Source organism: Thermobia domestica, chromosome 5 (genome assembly GCF_964235325.1).
Source record: "Thermobia domestica chromosome 5, izTheDome1.hap1.1, whole genome shotgun sequence".
In the NCBI taxonomy this organism is placed as follows: domain Eukaryota; kingdom Metazoa; phylum Arthropoda; class Insecta; order Zygentoma; family Lepismatidae; genus Thermobia; species Thermobia domestica.
Genome location: NC_137458.1, coordinates 236,564,149 through 236,579,315, shown reverse-complemented (window position 1 = coordinate 236,579,315; position 15,167 = coordinate 236,564,149). Strand labels below are relative to the sequence as shown.

The 15,167-nt window shown below is 34.8% G+C and overlaps 1 protein-coding gene across 7 annotated transcripts in view; it reads right to left on the bottom strand.

Moving 5' to 3' along the window:
- The window catches only part of LOC145686463 (uncharacterized), a 135,014-nt gene that overhangs the window by 56,022 nt on the left and 63,825 nt on the right, over nt 1–15,167 (bottom strand). The window lies entirely within an intron of this gene.

Genomic DNA, 15,167 nt, shown 5'->3' with positions numbered 1-15,167 from the left:
AAGTTTCAGAAAAGCTCTCTGTGTTGCTTTCAAGTGAGGGAAGTGTTCATCTTATAAAAATAGTTTTGAACTGTATATTGAACTGAATAGCAAACTCGCCGGGAATTCAACTCGGGTCTCCCGCAACAAGACGCATACACTATCCACATAGCCCTGAGGGGCTCTATGGAGCTTGAAACTGGAAGAGTGAAATTGTTTTACCATTTCCTGTTTCAGTAGAGATATACAGGTGAAGATGGTAGTTTTCTTCAGATCATCAATTTTCGAAAACTGTCGTTATCTACTACCAATTTAGTTTTATGGCGATCAATGTTAAAACCGAAAACGGTTAATTTCTTCCACTTCTGGTTTGAATGCAAGGTTAACGGAAGAAAGATAACCTATTCTTGAGACGCTGTATGAATTCCTGAAAATTACTCGATATCTCTGACAGCTCACTTCTGGTGTGTGGGGTGGCCGGTTCAATCCCAGCTCGCGCCAAGTGGGCTTTGGTAGACCAACACCATGTGTTTCCCCCCGAACTTTTCAATCAATTCTGTATATCAGGTTTTCAGTCAAAATCAAGTGAAAAAATATTTCACTTGCTTATCCTTGAAATGCCAATGTCGGGTCCAAATGATCTAGATCCTCAGAAATATTGTAATATTTATTTATTTATTTTTTATATTACTGTTAGGCACACGCCTGAAATTCCATGATTTGTTCTTTCATCTTCCCAGATATTTCTTTTAAGGTTGTTTTATTTTTTAAAGTTACATTCCCTATTTTGGAAAGCAAAATATTGATAATAATGCTTTTAGTTTTGCGTTTCCTCTGTTGTGTCTCACCTTTTTCACCGCGCAAAAATCAAGACTTAGGCTTAAAAATGGTCGAAAAATGAAAATAGAGAAAGTGCATCCTGTTTGACAAGGCTTGTTATAAAATACAAGTGAAAAGATGTGTAAGCAGATAAGGTTGTCTCATTTCTGACAGGAGCCAGTCTTGCCTTCCGCAACTTTTTCTTCTTCCGAACCATATGATCAGATTGTCAACTAACATAACTTCGAAGATATACACTCTCCACATTATTAGATGAACAATCTTTTTTCATTTCATAACTTGTTTCCCTCCCCTACCAACTTTTTGAAGATCAGTGAGGAACAATCATGTGAATGAATCAGGAGAGATTGTATCTGCAACTTCACGAGCAGGAAAAGAAACCCTGGTGATTCTCCAATACCTGAATTTATATTATTTCCAGCGTTGTCACATTTATTTTTAAAATGTAATATTAATGAACTATAAGAGCTAGTTTAAAAATAAAAAAGTGAACATGTATTATTGGGGTAGATTAACATCTGGAGAAAGTTTGAACTGCATAAGACAAATAGTTTTCATAATATTTTGGAAAGTTATTATATAGGGACTGATGATCTCAGCTTAAAACGTTAGACACGGCCTTAACACTTATTTTTGTTCTAGATCCACTTTATAATTGTAATGCATCTATATGAGAAATTCTTTTTCATTGAGAATAAGTATATCGTTTATATTGCATTAGAGACAATTTTGGAAAGAAATCTAATGTATACAAGCTGGGGCCTATTTCTCAAAACTACTAGTCTACTATTTCACAAGCTAGAAGTCTAAATTTTATAAGTTCTTGTAAATTCTGTTTGTCAGAAGTGTTACAAAAACTTGTGAACAGGATAGTGTTTTCACTACTCACGTGATCAAATCTACAAGTCAGCTGATTAATACGTAAACATCCAATTTCTGTATATGCTGCTAGTTTGGATATTTTCTGTAGTGTTAACATTGTTACATTATGATTCATTCGAAAATAGAAACGGAACTGAAATTGAATATGTTGAAAGAGGTAAGAGAATCAAAAGATATTTCGCTTGACTTGTTCTCTAATAATTTTATAAACAATGATAAACTGACTGAATGAATAAAAGTATTGAAAGTATGGTTATGGTATGACTTGTTTTGAATAAATAGCATCGAAGATACGAAGGCTTGAAAATTTGAATTTTTCTGAAAGGCTTTATTTCGAAAAAAATGCTTAGATAAGTATCATATCTAGTTACAGCCGAACGGACCCATACACACCTCCGCGGGTTCAAATGGGAAATTCTCGATCACCCTCCGTATAGCCCTGATTTAGCCCCGTCGGATTACCATTTGTTCGGCCCCCTGAAGCAACATCTCCGTGGGCAGCGTTTCCAGACACTGACAGAGGCACAACAGGCTACACGTACCTGGTTAGGAAATCTGGAACTACATTTCTTTGAACAGGGCATGGATGATTTGGTGCCACGTTGGAATAAATGTTTAGACAACTACGGTTCTTTCTTCGAATAATAGTGTGATACCATACTTCAAACATAGTAAAGCTTCATCGACGTATCTCTGTACGCTTTTCTGTAAATCAACAATTCACCTTACTTTTTGATTCACCCTTGTACTTGTATGGTTGCAATGGATGTGTAAATTATTTTGCCGTTTACAGCACTTCGATGTCTCAAACCGCTCCGGAGATATAATAAACATTGCTGAAGTTTGCAACACTGCTTAAATCATGTAATTGCGAGGACTAGTTGTAATTACACCTACTAAAAGTTATTCCTGGAATGCTACAAAAGAGAAGGAAACCAAAATGAGTTTAAATATTGTCCATAAATACGCCATCTTCAGCAGTGTTGCTAACTTTATCAATGTTTATCATATCTCCGGAGCGATTTGTGATATTGAAGTGTTGTAAACGGCAAAATGATTTGTTTGCCAATTGCAAACCACACACGTAATTATATATGATACTTACCTTAGCATTTTCAAAATAAAGCCTTTCAAAAAAAATAAAATAAATAAAATAAATTTACAAGCCTTTGTAACTTCGTTGCTATTCATTCAAAACAAGTCATACATGACCATAGAATCCAACGCTGAGGTACTTCCGATGTTCATTGTCTTGTCCATCTCCGTTGTGCTGTATGTGTGATAGAGGCATCCAAATTTTGGATGTTTGTTATACTATAACATCCTTAGTATGCAACACTGAATAATAAATGTTGTTTTTTTAGGTTTTCGTTCAACATATCGATTTGAAATGTAATAATCTGACGTAGTGCCATTTGAAAAAAATATAACTTTATACTGGGATGGTAACACTGTTCACTGGGTGGTTTTGCTTATTACAAAACGATGTCCCCCTCCTTATAGTTGCTTCGTGCAAAGATTCCCTTTTCTCCCTCTTTTGGTTTCTCCATTATGTATGCCCATTTCCCTTTACAACGTTTTTCCGTCTGCAAAATGTTCTGGTGAAAACGTTCACCCTGTTCATTGCGTATAGAAGCTAATTTTTCAGAGAAATAACTCAAATGGAAATGGAGTCAGTGAACGAATTTTAAAATACATATTTCACCCTTGTGTCTCGTAAGTTTTCAAGAAGGTTTTGTATCAGTATTTCATAGTTTTCTTCTCTTACACGTAAACCTATCGATGTCGAAATTTGTTTCTTGACCAAACTTGGCAGAGAAGTGTGGAATATCAACAAACGAGAGCGTAAGCAAAATTCAAAGTGCTTCCGTCCATAAAGACGGCCGCAGTGGGCAAAAACCTGATTGATCAGAATAAGCCATAACAATGTGTTTCAAGTTTGAAAATTTCATTTTATTTGTAAAACAGGTAAAGAAATGAAAAACAAAAACACATTAACCGACACCGGGAGGAAGCAGATATCTATTTGAGGGCCGCTTAACATGGTTGCCATCTTGAAGTAGGCTATCTTCTATCTCGCTCGACTTTTTTTTTTTTTTTTTTTAAATAGGAAGGCGTCATGTAATTTATCAAATTTGTCTAGAATTTTAAGAGAAATACAATGGTAAAGTCTATGTTTCCATAAGTTTATATCTCTAAGACGTAATGAAATGCACATTCTTATAAATTCGTTGGTTCAAAGATTTCTTAACAGTTGTATCTTTTTGAAAAGAATTCAAGTCAGGAAAACCTAGTGAGAACATCGTAGGTAGCTACTTATAAAAGGTATAATCAAACTGCAATCGTTATCGACTGCAGAAAAAATGAAATGGTGATGAGACGATCACAAACCTTAAGGAACTGATGGAAGATAGATGACATATTTTCCATTGGATTATTCGATTAAAAGACAAACTTTTATAAGCAGCCACCTATTCAATACGCACTAGTATACATTTGGTTTTCCTGACTTGATTTAAAAGAAAGAAAAAAAAATGGGATTTGCACAGAAGAGGACAAAGTTTGTCCTCTTGTTTTGTATTTTTAATATAGATAAAAATACGAGAAAGGAGATGTAAAGAAGTCGCACCGAGGCTGATTTATTTAATACCATCTCGGTATTCACGGTGGTATCACCTGACAATCAGTAAAAAAGCCAGAATTATACTTAATGGGATGTTTAAAATAAAAAAGGGTGTGCACCCAGAATGATACATATTTTTACACAAACTCATAGAAAACAATATTTTTACGACCAGGGGTGTGTGTAAGGAAATTTGGGGGAGTGTTAGGGTGTGCAGAATATTCCCTGGATATAATATACATATATGTTTACAACAAAAGTTGTAAACGTAAAAAAATTAACTACTGCAGCATTAAATTCAGAAACTATTTGCTTATGCCCGGAAACTTAAATACAAACTATTCATTTACTTGTTAGGGAGAGGACATACCCTCACTTGTGGAGTCCATTGATATACATGTATTGCAATATGTTGTTGTGTGTACTTGACAACCGAGAGTAGCAAAGCCATCTTGACGGTAACCATAGCCACTTGCCCGGGGGCCCCGCAAGCAGAATGGCATGTATTAGGAGCAAAATTTAGTCATAGGGACCACAACACACTTGTTTGCTCTGGAGCCTAATATGCTGTTAAGACGGCACTGGAGAGCAGAGTAGACTAGACACTAGAGTAGACGGCATCAGCGCGGGGCTCGATTGCGAGCAATCGATCCAATTGGCTTAAGGCCGACCCTGCGAAATCTCCCTCGTGTCTGTAAGATTAATATCCATACTCTCTTCGTGTAAGATACAAGTTTTATTCCCGGTATGAGCTCATGTGGCTTGGATCCTACGTAAACTATACGGCAACGTCTCTTGTAGTCTTATAGGGCAATGGGCTGCTCAAAGGAATGTTAAACTCGAAATCAACCACAATTACGCTGAAATATTTATAAGCGTTAGTATTTTCTATTCTATCTATCTTTCTTTGTTTCTTTCTTTTTCTAAAACCATACAGAAAAACGATTAAACTAATTCTCTAGTTTACTTTAATCAAACATCTACACAACGAGTCTTCATTTAATTATATTTATTATTAAACATTAATTTATTAAATATTTAATTGATTGGTAAGAGTATTGAAAAATCAGGATGTTTTTTACTTTAATATTTTTTTTCAATTTAAATCACTTGTACATTATTAATTTTAAAACTGAACAATCTAAATGATTTTCTTTTTAGCTTTTAAACTATGGGAGTTTCAGATTTACTTTATTGTGTGATTTTAGAATAAAAAAGAAATCGAGGGTTTTTACATATTAATGTTGTTTTCCAGGTGTTTCTCACACGTGACAGTTACTTACGAGGAAGGTCCATAAACCGTGAGAGTTGAATTTTGACGAAAATTAGTGACAAGATTCAGTTCGAATTGCTAAGCAACGTAGTAATAGTTACTCGATGCGCAAATGCTTCGTTGAGCTGCTACATCGACGCCATCTTGAAATTCAGTAGGCAATGTCCAAGAATACCCTTTTGGCACAAAAATGAAAACGCTTTTGATAGATCTGACTTCTCCATTTTAAACTGGGATAGGGCATCTATATGCGGGAGTACTTCCAGTGCATGATCGCCATCTTGAAAGCCACCATATTGAATCGCGGTCAAATATGATAAATGGGAAGGGGGTCATGTGGGGTATCAAATAACACTGGAATTTACTCCTGAATCCATTTCCATATCCAAAGTTTACATATCTCTGTTCACTTCAGAGTTAAGAGGTCTCTTACCTACAGAAACATATAAAAAAAACTGTACGAGTTAAATTTGTGTTATGAAACGCGCTCGTGTGAGCAGTTGCAGGGTTTTAACTAATGCAGTAGTACTCACTTGATGTACAATAGCCACTATACCAATCAGGCCTTGAGCCTAGCGAGAGAAATCGTTATTTAAATTGGAATACTATAGTGAAAAATGGAATAGCAGCATGCTACAAATTATACCTATTTCGAAGAGCGATGGAATAGATTGGTGGTCGATGAAACATGTTTAATAGCACTGACGAGCAGAGTATACCAAAGGGATTGTTCGGATATATATTATAACATGATATAAACTGGTGTATTAGTTGAACGATTACGATTCCACTATAATCAGTAGGTCCACGTCTCCTTTAGCGTAGCAGGCATAAGTGTGGTACGTTAAACTAAATCAAACCAAAAATCTATTTTAGGCAATTTTACATCATCCATTATAGTGTTAAGTTTTGTTCTCAATCTTGAAAACTTACGCATAGACCCTCATTGTTACAGAATATTACGTTCTTTTCCAATACTCATACTTGACAACCTATAGTTTACCATGCATATTACGAAGTTAAAATACTTTAATACATTTGTTGTCAGTTTTTCTAAATAATATCGATTTATCGCTGACGCATTGAACAGTGAAGGGGATTTAAATTATCAGTTCACAGCCTATTCTTAGAAGAAAATACACCTGCAAACTTAGAATTTACTTTTCTTGTGTCTGTTCTGCTATTAGTGATAAGAGAATGCATACACACCTGCTAAGAACAGATAGCAATAAAGATTATTACAAGATTCAATACCAAGTTGCAATCCATAACACAAGCCCTTTTCTGGCTTTTTCCTTCAATATTAAATCATTAAATATCTGCATCTTTCCACCTTTTACGATGAAAAACTCGCTTATAATAAGGGCTTTAACACTCACGAAGATTGGTTAAAAAGGAAATATTTATTTTAAAGAATACATTTTTTCGTATACTGTAATTGTGAATACTTTATTCCAGTATTTTCCACCCCGTGCAAACGCATGATGTGCACATACGTTACAGTCGGCATGTATGTGTAAATATTTTTGTAATACATCACTTTTGTATCTTGAATAGAAGTTAATGTCTCAATTGTGCGCAAACTTCAGTGTGCTGTGTGTCTTCGAATGACAAAAGGTAGTAGAACAGCAATTTTGGTTACGGTAGGCGTGTGACGTTCGGTACGAACGCATTTGTTGGACCAGTGAAACATTCGTTCCGTGCATAAAATGCGAACATTTAATCCAATAAACGTAGGCAACATTTTAAACCAAGCAGTGGAGGAAAAATATACTGTTGTGAGTGAGAATGGGGTAGAAGATAAGACATTTGCAGGTGCAATGATAGCAAGTAAATATGATGGTGACATTTCTCTAACAGCTAGTTACACATTGGATGCAGACACCGACACAGAGTGAGCATGAAGATTCGACAAACGAAATGGATTTCGAACAGATAACTAGTCCATCAATTAATAACAGTGAGCCTTCTACGAGTGAGTATGAGATGTCATTTTCAAGCCGGACGAAATTTGTACGTGTAACAGAAGCTGTCCTCAACAAATACAAAAAAATTCAAACAAATTAGTTAAAACCCTGCAACTGCTCGTACGACCGCGTTTCATAACACAAATTTAACTCGCACAGTTCTTATATTTTCCTGTAGGTGAGAGACCTCTTAACTCTGAAGTTAAAAAAGATATGTAAACTTTGGATACGGAAATGGATTCAGGAATAAACTCCAGTGTTATTTGATACTCCACATGACCCCTTCCCATTTATCATATTTGACCGCGATTCAATATGGTGGCTTTCAAGATGGCGATCATGCACTGGAAGTACTTCCGCATATAGATGCTCTATCCCGGTTTACAATGGTGAAGTCAGATCTATCAAAAGCTTTTTCATTTTTGTGCCAAAAGGGTATTCTTGAACATTGCCTGGATTTCAAGATGGCGTCAGTGTAGTAGCTCAACGAAGCATTTGCGCATTGAGTGACTGTTACTACGTTGCTTAACAACTCGAACTGAATCTTGTCACTAATTTTCGTCAAAATTCAACTCTCACGGTTTATGGACCTTCCTCGTTAGTAGTAGCGTATTATTGTTCTCCCAACATGTAAGAGTGGGTGATTTCAGTGATTCTTAGAATTACCTTCTAGTCACCAAGGAAGAACTTTCTTATTCATTTCCTTATTCTCCTTCATTCTATTTAATAATTTCATAGGTCTATTCCCCTACGTATTTACTACAATAATTGGACGAAAAAGAAAGACAATTATGATAACCTTATACGTATTTCCTTTTTAGCATCTTAGTAAAGAACCTAGTCAATAGGAAGTATCTCCTATAATTTCTCCGAGTCTCATGATGTCAGCATAATAGTTATATGAATTAGAGAATACGTTCAATTACAAATCCAGAAGGACGTGACTTGTACTTCTCATGCAAAATGAATCTGAACAGATTTATTGCAGTAGAAAATAAGATGTTGAGCATAAAAGAGACAGAAGTTCAATTGGAAAACTTATAGCAGGGTGACGACAAAATTTACGGGAAAGAATTTCCATACTTTTCCCAGTTTTCCAGAACACTTTTTAAAACTTTTCCCTGATATGTAATTAGCAACACAAACTTTTTCATCTTCATAGAAAAACAAAACCAAGGAAACACGGCAACTATGATACAGAAGTAATATATTTTTCCCCTATTCTACTAGAACAATGAATAATACAAAAACAAATATAACGTATTTTATTAAAAAATTACAGAACACTTCCTTCACACATCAAGACATTAAACATTCTCCATTACATTTAGATCTGTAACGTCAATCACATGATGAAAGTTTCGTCACATATGAAAGAAAAAAGTCACAGTGAGGCACTCGTTGAAAAAGGGTGGATGTATGTACACTCATGTCCAAAATTATTGTCGCATGTCTTGAAATATGTTGTTCTGGGAATATAATTTGATAACAAATTCGCCCGGTATTTCTTTTAATGTTAGTAGGTGTATAATTGGCGAAGACATATATGTGGCAAATTGCATGTCAAAATAGCAATAAATAAAAACAATAAAACGAAAGTAAAACTTTCTTGTCCATTTAGCAACATTTTGATTTACTCATTCTCATTTTCGTATTTATAATTGTTTTCCTATGAAATTCACCACAAATATACATTTCCCCATTCTACACATAGTACCCGTATTAAAAGTACCTACAAAATCATTATCAAATTATATTCTTAGAAGAAGATACTTATAGATATGCGACAATAATTTTGGACATGAGTGTACATAAAACTGACTGTTCGATATCAATGACAATATCTTTAGAGAAAAAGTCAATAGTTTTATGTAATTCAATTTACTTTTTCAAATGGTTTATTTTCACATCAATATTGGGCATATCTTCCATTATTTTAGTCTTCTTAGCTTCAGAATGATCTTTATTATCCTGTCTTCAGCTGTTTTCTGTTTCTTTCCCTCTTCCTCTCGTCGTTCATTTGTTGCTTTTGCATAACAAGCAAGAGCATTTCGTGCATAATGAATCATGGATTTCCTTATGGGCTAGTTTCTCAAAGTCACCAGAATATCTACATATCGCGCATTGATTGAAAATCGTATTTCTACAATTGAATTTCCATGGGAGAAAACAAGATCATTTTAACATCTCTTAAATATCCAAATTTTTATCCAAAAGTCATCGAAATGCTGACTAATTCTCAGGGTTCCCACTCTTTCTCAAAAAATTTTCCAGGACATTTCAAGGACAAATCACCAATTTTCCAGAACTTCGACACAAGAAGGTATATCAGAATTGCAACTGTAGGTTCAAAACTCACAACAGTGAAATTAAAAGTATAGTAGCTTACGCAATGAATATTGTTGCAAGTACAGTGTTAATACACATTAATTAAACACACAAAGCGGAGCGTAATGTGCTTTTTTTTTCTTTTCTTTTTTTTGGCCTCCCAACTCCCTTTATAGCCACCTGATCCACCCACATCCAGCACATGTATTTTCATTCTTTCTACATGTCATTTTAATTGTGCATCGAACAAATTTACAAACAACAAAAATCTATTTTTCGTACATGGCATCTTCGTTGATTGGCAGTGTGACATATAATTAGGGGAAAAAAGGGAATTATACTACAAGTTTTTCAACTGAGCATAGAGTTGTGTGATTTCCTCATCTATAGACATAATCTCTTCCTTCTTTAGCGAAGCTGCTTTACGGATAGCATCTGACTTTGTCAATAAAGTAAAGCAAGACTTCTGCTCTGCTTCATGTGCAAGCTGGTTTGCTTCAGCCTCCAAAGCTTCATTTGTTTTTCATTAATTTCCTTTTCTTTCTCTGTAGCTGCTGTACATTTTTACTTACCTCTTTCCTCTTGCTCTGCATTTTACTTTCTCTTTCAACAGTCCTTATTTTCTCTAGCTCTGCCATATAGCGCTGCCTATCATGGAAGGCACGATGCAGCATTTCCTTCTTGATGTTGATTGAAGTAAGGTCTTTATGGAAAATGTTATCATACACCAATCTATGGAGGTTTGATACTGGTACAAAGCGGTTTCTGGAACATAGTGCTAATGAAGACAGCATCCAAGAATGGGTTGACAGACTAGTGGATGAAAGAAGAGTTCTCCCAGTCAACCACTCGACTGGGAAGTGACGAAAGTGGTCCCTTCTGGTGGTTTTATACTTTCCCATTTGGATATCATTGACGTAAGCCTCATGTGAGAGTCCAGTGTTCGTACATCACATGATTTTGATACATGTCATTACTATTTTTCTGCATTAACTTTAACAAAGAAATTTAAGAACATTGCACCTCTTATCTCTGAGTATTCCACAATGTCTTCACATGCATCGGGCAATAATCTTAACCATACATACATCTAGTGTCGTTGCTTCTCCATAATTCGGTTGTTACTCTATGATGCGACATTTCCTTATCATTTAATGAGTTTATTACATTCTCCGATGCCTCTGTCATGAAAGTTATTGAAATTGGTGAACTTATTTACATGTAATGTACAGATCAATCAGTGGAGAGAGAAAAGAAAGAAAGAAAAAAAAAAGAACAAAATGAAAGAAAAAGATGATACACAAAAAGGTAGGTAAAGGTGCCAAGGTACGACAGGTGGTAAATTATTAAATGTGTATACCTATAAATGTATAGGAATTAATAAATATTGTATTAGAACCACAAAATAGAAAGTACACTTTGGAATCTATAGACGTATTACATGTTTAAAGATCAAGAGTCCAATTAAGTTAGGCCAGCTATTCACTGAGTACTGACCTAGTGTATACGCTGATGTGTAACTTTACCAGCAGCTTTCGTAACTTTATAAGTACTTCCGAAATAAACTTCTTTGCGAATTAAAATACATAAGAATGAAAACACAGAAGCTAAAATACGAATAATAGTATTCCTAAATCCTTTCATTTGCGTGATTAGGTAAGTTCACTTAATGCAAGACGAGAAACTCTGATAAAATCGAAACGAAGATGGAAAAAAGGTTGGAATTAAGCGTGCATCGAAAACGAATTTCCCATTGGATCGTTGATCCAATTGCATTTTGTAGATGATTCACCAATATGATATTCCACTACACAAGCGAAAGCAAAAGATAATTCGCACAACTACAGAACATAAGTTTGTTACACATTATTAGAGGAAAAGACACACAAGTTTCTAAGCTGGAAGTCAGCAATTTAAAAAAATAAATAAATAATAAAAGTAAAATTATCTTAGAATTTCATTTTAAATGTTTATGAAATTTTGTAAACCATCTGCGATCGATGTAGCCACGTTGCCATCCGTGGCAGAAATTGTTCTGTACCAACCTGTTGCTGTGAAAGATTAAATATATTCAAAACACGCAATAAGAATAATGTGACCACAAAACACAACGGATATAAACACTGAGTAGCCTTCAAGCAACAGAGATGATTATAGACCTGGTTCAGAGTAGTCTATTTGGGGGCCCTTGCTATTTAAAGTTACAAACAATTAAAGTATACCCTTAGTGGTTCAGAAATATAATATTTTTGTTTCTATGACTCAAAACTCAACTTGTCACCACAAAATATATACGTGCACGTACGCGATGAAGTATTGAATGACATCATCTATAGAAAACGAAACAGAAATACCCTGAATATGGGGTATTTATTGAAGTTTCCACAGAAAGAAATAAGTAAGTAAACTTACAAATTACTTCACATTCCATATATGCACTGACAGTGGTTTGGAAACACTTAATTATGCCCTTATTAATATACATCTTTCTCACACTTCACTATTGAAGATACACATGTTTCACCTTCAAACCTTGCAGAGTAAAGATTTCATTGTTTGTACTTGACTCCTCCACATCGATGTATAGCACTACTCCACTTTTACTGACAGGTTTTTTTTAATTTTTATTTTATTTTATTTTATTTTATTTTTTTTTTATTAGAAACATACAGGTTAAAGTTAAACTTTTAAAATTGTTTGTGGTTGAAAAGTACATGCGACAAGAACTGCGAATGTCAATTTTCAATAAAGATGAATCGTTCATGGGTTTAATAAGTTCTTTTGAGTGTTGTTCAGTGATACTCGTTCACTTTCGTTTCCCACTCTTCACTCTATAGATACACACTACACAAGTTGTATTGTTTTTGCATTAACGAAGCATTAGTGTTGCAAACAAGAATAATAAACATTTTTAACAGAGAAAACACAAAACAAACAAACAGCCCTTGTCAACCTGTCACGAAGTCGTGTCGGTGTGATGTGTAATTTCAGGATTATAGTGGACCAATTTGTAAGTTGACCTGATTCATATATATATATATATATATATATATATATATATATATATATATATATAGGATGTCTCAAAAGTCCCCTGATATAGGGTAACTCTGTTATTATCAGTTACAACAAAATGAAAAAAAAAAAAGTAGAGGGGAACCGTCTCCAAATATGATATTTTCAATCTAAAGTGATGGAATGTTTTAAACCGGACGAGCCGATTGGGCTGTACACTCTTTAAGCGCCCAATGTTAAATGAAAGTGCAACGTTGTCATTTATCTGGATCCACAACATGAGTGAATGAAGTTACTGTCTTTTATGCTAACATGTCGATGGCCAGCCCCCATTTCAAACAGTAACTTCATTCACTTAAGTTGTGGGTACAGGTAATTGGTAAAGTTGCATTTCATTTAACATTGGGCACATAAAGATTGTACAGCCCAAACGGCTCGTCCGATTTAAAAATTTCCTTCACTTTAGATTGAAAACATCATATTTGTAGATGTTTCCACCTTACATTTTGCTGTAACTCTGACAATAACGTTGTTACCCTATATCAGGGGACTTTTGAGACATCTTATATATATATATATATATATATATATATATATATATATATATGTGTGTGTGTGTGTGTGTGTGTGTGTGTTTGTGTCAGAGAGAGAGAGAGAGATTCGTTTTATTGTTTTCTGTTTGTCTCATACTCAATATGTTGTTTCCTTTCCACAACATTTAGTAAAACATGAAATGGGACTGCAACATCCGAGTTCCAGTTGAATCTAGTACTGTGGCCCGAAAGAAGATATCAGGAAGCAAGTAAGACGTCGGAATTGCAGGCATATTAGGGTGGCCCTTATTTTACAACATTGTAATTTTTTTTCGGGACACCCCTTCATTTGGTGCCACTTGTCGAAATACTATACTGTGCAAAATTTCATTTCAATCGAATGAGGATAAATGGTGCCGCAAAGGGCCTAAAGTTTCTGTTCATTTATTGGGAGTTTTTGAATCATCCAATAGATGACAGCACCTATAAAGATATAATAATATGCATTTATAAGCGATATTTTGAAACTCTTTCTTGTGATTTTCAAGAAAAAGTAGTAAGTGAAAGTGAATCAGGCTTTTACTCCAGTGAAAATGAATCACGGAAGAGTAAACTCTTCAAGGAATATATGGCTTTTGCATCCATCTGGCACGATGATAAGCTCCTGGGAAACGTAATGATATTCTTCTGGCTGGAACTCCCCCGAGAAAAATAACAATTCAATAAGTTCAAGGCGGCAGTCTTCTCTGGGTAAGTTATTCTAGATATTCTGTATACCAATCTGAAGAACGTCATTGGCAGTGTCGTGTAATTTTTCTTGAATGCGTTTATCTTGTATACCGGGCTTGAATTTAGTTTTGTCAATATCATTCCAAGCTTGTTGAAAATGATTGAAAATAGAACTGTTTCCGGAACGATCATTGATCTTTGACTCGAAAACAACTTTTAAAAAGAGTTCATAAATGTGATGCCTGCATAACAAATGTAAAATATCTCTTCCCAAATATTGTTGCAACAAGATGGAGGCACGTTTTATTTGTCCAGTATTTGCGGAGGTTGTGTCACAGCAAAGAGCTTGAACTTTATCAAGAAGACCACGTTTTTCCAGAGTATTATGCACAGCAATCATTTGATATTCTCCTGTGGCAGATGGTAATTTCGGAAGTGTTAGTAATCGTTAATTCTCATTGAAATTAACAATAACCGGTAGTCTGTCAACGAACACTGTCTTTGTTAATGAAGGAAGCATCATTTCACCTCAGTGCACGGTAACAGCATTTATTTTTTCAATTTCATCCCAAAAAAGTTCTTTCAAGTTGTAGATTCTAACTGACACAAATGTTGACGACAAAGGAGAATAAATTATCTATTTATAACCAATGCATCTACATCCTGATTTAATACTTCGGCAACAGTAGTTAAAATATTTACCACATTTCTGTCACTAACTTTGCATTTATCCAAAATTGCAACAAGTTTCGATCTCTCTTTTTCCAGTAGGACAATGTCATCTCCAACCATGCATCCAAGTCGTTCTTTTTTCCTCTAACTAAGAAGACCCATTTTATCTTCCTCGCACCACGACGTAAATTTTACTTTTTTAAGGTTGTAAAATAACACCCTGATCATTTGTGCATTTGATGGTAACTTGGAACCAACAATTTGGCAATTCTCGTGCTTTAAAAGATCAATCTTATCGGTGCTTCTAGTTTCCATTGATCTAAGAT